General features: G+C 42.4%; 1 protein-coding gene across 1 annotated transcript in view; it reads right to left on the bottom strand.

Annotated features, from left to right (window-relative positions):
- ptpn4a (protein tyrosine phosphatase non-receptor type 4a) overlaps positions 1 to 4,527 on the bottom strand; it is a 60,974-nt gene extending 56,447 nt beyond the window's left edge. Inside the window, 1 exon segment of the mRNA XM_020614895.1 lies at positions 3,706 to 4,527. The gene's annotated coding sequence lies outside the window, so the exon portion shown is untranslated.
- Between the last annotated feature and the right edge of the window lie 457 nt (positions 4,528 to 4,984).

The raw sequence follows: 4,984 nt of genomic DNA, 5'->3' as shown, positions 1-4,984 counted from the left end.
GGGCTTGGGAGATGATTTTTGGTAAAGAGTTGTGCCATACCCGCCCCAGCAACAGACCACTAACTAGCTGCCTTTCTGAGAGCTATCTGGCTAGATATTTATGTGAACAGATGGCTGTTGGGTTGGTTCACTAAATGAGCGCCAGTCTAAAAGAGTGAAACAACAGTAGCCATGTCAGCCTGTGCCATACTAAGGATATATGTAAATGTATGGCAACTATTTTGCCTCCCATTTTTGAATTGCTTACTGGCACCAATTAACTTTCATATAATTGATGATACACATAACATTCATAAAATAGGCTGGCACCGTATCACAAGCGACTTGGCACCATGGTCAGTGTGCAGCCACTGTAAAATGAAATGGCTAAACTCTGTCTATCAGTGGCTAAGCTTACAGTGCTTTCTAACTGCAAACAGGAGTGTGAGCTTCCCAGAGCTTTATAATGGAATGGGCACATGGCTGGTCCTCTTGGTCCAACATAAACAGACTGTCACCAGCAGTCAGCATACTGTAGGTCATCAGGCGGCTGGTCTCATTCAAATCAAGAGGAGGATCTTATTAGGAATCTTAAAAGTAAATACCACTCAATCTGAAATATGTGCAAGCAGGACTCTTACAGTAAAATGAAGTCACTAATTAGTGTATGGAGTTAAATAAGCCACTCTAAAGTACTAGATTGACAGTGAATTTAACTGGATCTATAGGGACTCAAAAATCATTAAGCAACAGAAATGAAACTTCACTAACATCGAGACTTTTTCATAAGACTTCTGGCAATGGTTCTATGCCTATGAATGTAAGATAAGCAAACACTGGCATCTTTAAAGCCTGATAATGTATCTCGCCTGCAGCACCCAGTCAGCAGTCTTCTTCACTGTCAGTTAACACCAACACTAAGCTGTCAGCACTGCTGGGCACCATGCTGGGTGATAGGGTGAGACTAACCAGACATAAGGTAGACTAAATGGAAGAGCAGAAACCTCAGAGGTGAGAAACAGGCAAGAAAGGAAGAAATGCTGGTGAGACAGAGAGACAGCAGCATAAGGTAACATCATCCTGGACTGACACAGTTAAGAGAGCAACACAGAAACAGACATAACTCCTCAAAACACCATACATACATACATATGAACATTACATTTGGTTTATTGGCTTCATCCACTGAGTTGGCACAAAATGTGAGCAACCTGCCTTGGGATCTGATGCTTCCCGACTCCAAACATGCTCCCATTGGTTTCCCTGGCCCTCTACTAGGACATGAGGTCAGTTCCAGTTGCCTCCACCACACTTATGCCCTTTCTGCCCTCCTCCCTCAGTTTTTCTGTATCCATATGCTCTCGCTCTTCACTTTTTAATATTTGTTGTCTCTCCATCTGTCTCACACACACACACACACACACACACACACACACACGTTTGCTATGCACCACAGGAGTGGCAGGTTCAGGTGCACTGCTTAAGAGAAGCATGGCCACTGCCATAGGCAATTTAATCTTCACCAGCTGAGTCCATCCAATTTGCAATAGCAAAGACATTTAAAGTTCAATCCAGGAAGATTCTTCAGCAAACCATTTATGAATTTATAATAAGCACAGAAATAAAAAATGACTTCCAATCCTACCAAATGTTTCAGCCATGGGGTCCCCATTTAAAGAAAACTAAATACCCGACTCTCTTATTTTAGTCATATTTTGACTTTCAGAGTTATTCTGTTTATTTCAGCGGTTAGCAATATTTTGTGCAGGCAGGAATGATGTATTTAAGTCCTTTATAACCAGCAACTATGACAATACAAAAATATCAAGTATGTGAACAGAAAAAAAAAAACGGTCATTATATATATTAGTTAGGAGGTAAAATCACTTGAAAGCCAGTCTTAAATCTATCAATGAGCTGTAAAGTTATATGTCATTTAAATGGTTAAGAACTGTACCAGGTAAGAAGAGTATGAAAGGAACTGTTCTAGTCTAATCTAATAATAAGCTAAATAATCCTTACTGCCTCAGCATGAAAACAAAACACAGAAGCAATCAACAGCCTAGAACAGGCCTACTGTCCCAAATAAAAATGTACAACATGGCAGGTCTAATTGCCAAGATAAGTAGTTCAGCTTCAACAACCACCAGCCTCAGACAGGGATTCCCAGGTGTATTCAGGTCATTAAGTCAAACACATTTTTGGGGCACCCATCTGTTAAGGTTTTTCCTTCTATGGATTCTTTCAGAAGTAAGTAGGCTATTGTAGAAAAGCTCTTGTCAAAGCAAGTCTCACTGTCCAGACATACAGACAAAAGAGTCAGTAAAATTACACAGGACGTCATGTGGTTGGGAGAACTGGGGGCTTCTGAGGGCCCCCTTTCTCAGATTCACAGCCACACTTCTCAGGGCTGCTTATTTTGACAAACACATGGAAAACTGAACCCAGTGAGTGGATTTCATTCAGAGTTCCTTCCTTTTGCTGCCCCTGAGATCCCATTCAGAGCCAACTGCGACATAAAATCATTTTGCAGTTTTAGACAGTGACAAGGACATGACTGAGCCTGAGAGGGAGAGACGGAGGGTGGACAAACAGGACAGAGCATGGTCCATATGATCCGAGCAGTGGCAGCAGACTCGAAGCAGCAGGCAGCAGAGAAACTGACTGCGACCCAAAAGCTGTGGCACGGATGGTGGAGGATTACGTCATCGAAAAAAGGAGGACGCCTCATCACAGCGAACCGTCACATCCATCACAAAGCTGGGCTAACAGCTTTCGGCCAGGAGACACGAACCTCTTTCTTGCATTTACTTTGCAAAAAAATTAACAATTATTCATGCACGGGAAACTAAAAGCAGGGTCACCATAAGCAACTTATCCATATAGGCTCTCTCTCGCTGACATTTCTAGAGTGTGACACATACATGACAGCAGCTGCAACAAACGGTGATTCACAAATAATTTAGCAATGAATGACACAATCCCATGTTGAATTTTCTGAAACATCTGTACTCGGTATGTCCATTTACCGTTTCCAGCTGTACAGTTGGTTAAGACGAATACACCCGATCAGTCAAACAGCACTTGCGCCGAAACACGGCAAAGCAAATCATTCAATAATTACTGGATATTACATGAAATAAAGGAATGCCATCTTTAAAGGCACGTTCATGCAAAACTGACGCCGCACTGGTTCCATTGAACGCCCACTGGACTGTCATTAAAGGGCTTATTGTACACTGTAACGTTATAATGAATGGGCTATTACGGACCCATTTAACTGAATTATATATGTAGACTCTAACAAAGACGAGCAAAGTTTGATTGATTCAGTAAACCTTTAAAATGCTTTACAAATAACGTCACTGCGCACAGTGGATTAGCTACTGTTTCGCTGCTACATAAAGTGAGCTGCGAGATATTGAACGGGCTACGAAACGGCTAGCTAACATGCAAGCTACACAAGCACTGGCCATTGAGGTTATAGATTAAAATGTGCTATTTATTTGTGCTATTTGTTTATTTTTCTGAGACCCCGCTCAAAAAGGCAAAAGTTTAATCACAAAACGTGGCCGTTGGAGCAGCGTTATCACAACGTTATTTTGCAGTATTAGTCATTTTAGCTGTGCAGGCACCAACTTGGACACAAGTGACAGCGCTAACCTAGCTAGCTAACGTCAGTTGGCTGTTTAAAAAGAGTGGCCTGTGAATGAGAGTCTTTCTTACCGTCATAAACTGCTCCAGGGGCGTCCAGTTTTTAAGGAGTATAATATTTGCTGTATACAGAAATGGTTTGTCGAGGGGCGATAGAGCCCGAACATCCAAGATCACTTCACCCACAGCCGATGAAACCCGAGCATCATTATTATCACCGTCTTCATCAGTACTCGGAGTCCGGCGCTGCTTCACACACATCCATCCAGCAGAGCAGGGCCTCCTCCGGGCTCGACCATGCGACTTGCTCGGCGACGACGGATAATCCACACGACAGGAGCACCCGCAGTAACCATTGGCTACACACTGCGATTCGCAGTCATTTCAGGTCGAGAACGTGTTAAAGATAATCCCACGCATGCGTAAAAAACAAAGACTTTGTCATCAGTAAAAAGATTACAAGAGAAAAATTTTGGACATTAAATCACAAAACTGGCAAATGTTGCGTTTCTGAGTTTCCCAACACGAGCCTGCCCGCTGTTGTCAGTATTCCTCTGCAGCTGCTTGCCTGCCTTCTGCCTTGCAGCACAGCATTGATCTGTATGGCGACGTAATGGCGCAAACCGAGCGCAAGGGGCGGGGCCAAGGAACGGAAGGCGCGCTGTTTGGTTTTATTCGCACCTGTATTATGAAAGTGCGCACCCAGGTAAAAGGTATCCTCCGCTGTGGCTGTAATCAATGTTTAGGAAATTACTAGCGTGCTAATTCTAAGCCTATATTCTGTTAAATGACAGTTTCTTATTCACAGATTTTAAGTCGGTTATAACAGTATATAGGCCTATCTGTGCAGATGAAGGCAATATGAAGCATAAACAATTTGTTTAAAGTTTCTATGACTGGCTTCCTTCACTGCAAGTACCGATTGCTGCTTGTTTCCACTGTGGCTTCTTGTTAATTGATCCAATTTATTGATAGAGTGTATTTGAGCTCTCTGTTTAGGTCGACAGGGTCTTTAACAATGGTGTGGTTCCTACACTGTAGAACTGTTGCAAAATATCACACCATACCAGCTGCACAGTATCCCTTACAAAAACACGAGTTTTTTCATTTGCATCAGTCAAAATGTTATGTTTTTACAATTTCATGTACATTTTTTCAAAGTCAGAGAATGAAATCTGCCATCTTCAGGTCTGTCCACAGATGTTTTATTGAATTGAAATCTGAGGAAGACTTCATATTGCTTTTACTGAAAGTAGCTTCTGTCCAGTCACTGCACCTGACTGATGGTGAGCTCCTGAGATGGTTGTTCTTCCATCTCTGCAGACAATGTCTGAGGCTTTGCTGGAACAAA

This window comes from Monopterus albus, unplaced genomic scaffold (genome assembly GCF_001952655.1).
Source record: "Monopterus albus unplaced genomic scaffold, M_albus_1.0 scaffold153.1, whole genome shotgun sequence".
In the NCBI taxonomy this organism is placed as follows: domain Eukaryota; kingdom Metazoa; phylum Chordata; class Actinopteri; order Synbranchiformes; family Synbranchidae; genus Monopterus; species Monopterus albus.
The sequence above is the reverse complement of the archived record's forward strand: the minus strand, read 5'-3'. Positions and strand labels throughout refer to the sequence as shown.